The following is a 4,024-nucleotide window of genomic DNA, read 5'->3' as shown; positions in this document are numbered from 1 at the left end:
GTGGTCTCAGGACCATTCCACTAGCCTGCCCGCTAATGCCATCTCTCCAAAACCTCTTCCAATGTAGCACAAGTGTGAATAAATCCTCTACTTGGATCTGTGTCTCCTCCCTGAGGTTAGTTATAGAAGCTGGAGAGGGACTGAAATATTTAAGAAGTGAGAAAGGATTTTTCAATACATATCACTGTACGGTCAATCTAATCAAGTTGATGCCTTTAAAGCATTTCTTTTGAACATTTGATGGAGTTGGGGGATTGAATATGATGTGTCTATTTGTTTTTAGTCACTTAGAAAGTTTAATAGCATCTCCATGGGAGAAGTGACAAAAGTAAGTTAGTTTTCACTTAAGCTAGGAAATATTCATAAGGAGGTTTTAAAGCAATAAAGGATGTTTTTGTAGAAATGCTGGTTCTCATTAGCATATCACTAGCAGTAAGAATTATGATGAAAATAATATGTGCTGTTTGGATGATATATCTTGTGCCAGATCCCATGGTGGGTTCTTTACCTGCTCCTTTGCTAGAGTCAAAAAACACACTTTTACAGGTAAGAAAACTAAGACTAAGGTGTGTAACGGTCTTATAAATGCTGGTTAAGTGGTTGCTTTTGACCCATGCTTTAAAACATCATATTTCAGCTAAGAGATTTTTCAATTCAACTATCACATGTGCTTACTGTTTACTTTAAATTGGGAAGATTTTTGGATGTTTATGTGGTTTCCTACAAGTCTTCTTTGTTTCTATGGAGTTAATTATTAAGAAATGTGCACATATCTCAGTGGGTATATATATGCATACACATGGTATATTCAATGATATTAACTTTGCAACAGGGCCAACTACATTATGGAAAACAGTCATATTTCCAATAGCCCTGAGGTAACAGGTAATCTTTTACTCCACGTAGTTAGAATTTCTAACTACCAAGGAATTTATATTATTCCCAGTAGAAACAGTTATCCTCGTAACTAGGACGATTCAGTTACCTTACCAGAATCCTTAGTTAGTTTAATTACCCAGGTTGTGGCTGTCCAGGGCTTTATTTTCTTTTACCCCTTTAACTCTTTATTTCTTTGTATCAGTCAAATTTATTTCTTGATGGTAAAGGGAACCATCTTCCCTCTGGTACCTGGAGGGGGAGGAGGGTGGAGGGAGGAGGCAGAGGAACTCTTTCCCTGGAAACCTAAATTCAGGAGCCAAGTTCAGGAAGGGAATCCCTCAGTTGACTTGTCATGCAGGAATAGTCTTTGAGTCCTCCAGGATTTAAAGCAGGATTGAAATAAGAAGTGTAAAAGAGCAGACGAGGAATAGAGATATTTAGTGCCAATAAAAGTATCCTGGAGACTTTGTAAACATTTTTAAAGAAATGCTTAATCCATTATTAAAATAATGATTGACTTTATTTCGTGATAATATGTGTATCATATGAAGTTAGGATGACTTACCATTTCAGATTTAAAATACACATTAAATAAGTGACTACTATGATGTTATTTTGAACAATATTTAAGCTTCCACCTTGATTGTATGCCCAGTATAAAAAAGGAGAAGATTGCCTTCCTGTCCCCTTTAGAAATTTTAATGATTATTGGATTAGTATCTGGTTCAAACCTTTTAACCTGGTTAGAACTTTAAGAATCATCAGACTAACAGTTTTATACATCACGGTTTGAGTGAGCAAACAAATCTGTCTCCTCGCAAACAATGCAGAAAAAAATGTTAGCAATTTTGACTAGGGCTCCTTGAATTTTAACTATTTAAAGGATGTATCAACCACCAGGAATCTTGTTAAAATGCAGATTCTGCTTCCATAGGCCTGGGGTGTGGCTACATGTCTAACAAGCTCCTGGACGATGCGAATGCTGTTCATCTGTAGACACTTTGAGTTGCAAGGATAAGTGTCCAACTTTTAGCATTCTTAAAATGTAAATATAATATATAAGTATATATATTTTTATTTAAAGTGTTAATTCTTGTCAGAGGTTAATAAATAACTAGCCTGTGTTCAATGGATATGAACTTCGAACTTTTCCTAGAACTTCTCAGTATCTAGTAAAATAAATGTATTTTTTCCATGTTAATGTTCTCACTTTTTAAAATTCTAACATCGTTATCCTAAGATAGTTCTTTTAGAATCATTATATGTATGCAATGTGTTTCTATATGTGTGTGTGAGAATACCTAGCAACAAAGGTTTTGACCTCCACTTTTTTCTAGAAGGACAGTTTTCTCTACAGCATAAGTGGTTTGTCTTTGGGGGCTGCATGTTCATTATATGTATGCAATGTGTTTCTATATGTGTGTGTGAGAATACCTAGCAACAAAGGTTTTGACCTCCGCTTTTTTCTAGAAGGACAGTTTTCTCTACAGCATAAGTGGTTTGTCTTTGGGGGCTGCATGTGCCCGCAGGAATTTATCTTGAGATAATTGAGATGAAAACCTTTGTTCTTTGGTTTCTAAAATTCAGCTAAACTCACCCCAAAGCAATCTTTTTCTAGACAGGTACATCAGAGAAATTTTGAAATATCTCACCTTCATTTGACATTTATCCGTAACCTTTTATTTTTCAGCATCAAAAATACTATCAACGTTAACAGTTACCCTGGTCATTATATCTACTGAGTTTTCTTTCTGCCCAAGGAAGTGAGAACACTTTTTTAATCCAATAGAAGTAGTTAAAAAGTGCATAGTTGAGGTGGATGTTAAATATATAACCTAAATATCTCTAGTGTATGAAATGTTTATAGAAGAGATCTCGGAATTTTTTAATATAAAAAATTCAAATATTAGCATCAAGCACCAGTGAACAAACTTTCCACTGAAAATAAGCTTGGGACAGAAATGAAAACATTTCCTAGGGCACAGATTCCCTTAGTAGTTGACTATTTGGTTTTTTTGTTTGTTTTTTTTTTCCTTTTTGTCTTTTTTCGTGTCCGGCAACGGATCGCAACCCTCAGTGTTGCCCCCGTACCGGACCAGGACCGGCAACGGGATCGCAACCCTCAGTGTTGCACCCGCACCTCACTCAGCCAGTGAGCGGGAACCAGTCTGTACGTGGGATCCGAACCCTCGGCGGGAGCGCAGCCGCACTCCCAAACGGCGCACTGTAGCAGTGCACCACCGGGCCGGCCCCAGTAGTTGACTATTTGAATGGACAATTACAAGTAGAATATTTTAAAAGCAAAAGAGCATCTTATGGGATTCTCTATAAGGCCTGGATTTGCATCTCTCACCGAGCGGCATGCTTTGAATCCACAGGCTTTTTATTTGGGTTGGTGAAAATATAAACATTTCACATAAGGGGTGATGATGGCCTGTCTTTTACAGATGTCATGAGGTTACTGGGGTAAAACCTAAGGGAAAATTGGTTCTGATTCAACTATATCCTTACTCCATGAGTAAGTTTAATTCTTAGATTCTACAGAATCTCATGATTGGAATAGTATATGAAGTAAAATTTTCTATATCAAATCTAAATCATCCAAGTCAAGATATCTTTGGAAACTGAAGTTGTACACTTTCCCTCAATCCTTAGCAGTGTTTAATATTTCTGATCTCTATCTCTCTTATTAGACTCTAATTCTATTTTGCCTTGGCCCAGCCTCTGGAGTTACAGAGAATTCCCTAGTCACAGTCAACGTTTATATATTGAAAATATTCATTACATGATATTATTGTCTTTTCCTTCAAATAAAATTATCNTCGAACTTTTCCTAGAACTTCTCAGTATCTAGTAAAATAAATGTATTTTTTCCATGTTAATGTTCTCACTTTTTAAAATTCTAACATCGTTATCCTAAGATAGTTCTTTTAGAATCATTATATGTATGCAATGTGTTTCTATATGTGTGTGTGAGAATACCTAGCAACAAAGGTTTTGACCTCCGCTTTTTTCTAGAAGGACAGTTTTCTCTACAGCATAAGTGGTTTGTCTTTGGGGGCTGCATGTGCCCGCAGGAATTTATCTTGAGATAATTGAGATGAAAACCTTTGTTCTTTGGTTTCTAAAATTCAGCTAAACTCAC

Source organism: Galeopterus variegatus, unplaced genomic scaffold (genome assembly GCF_000696425.1).
Source record: "Galeopterus variegatus unplaced genomic scaffold, G_variegatus-3.0.2 Scaffold5122, whole genome shotgun sequence".
In the NCBI taxonomy this organism is placed as follows: Eukaryota; Metazoa; Chordata; class Mammalia; order Dermoptera; family Cynocephalidae; genus Galeopterus; species Galeopterus variegatus.
This window is presented reverse-complemented; position numbering follows the sequence as displayed.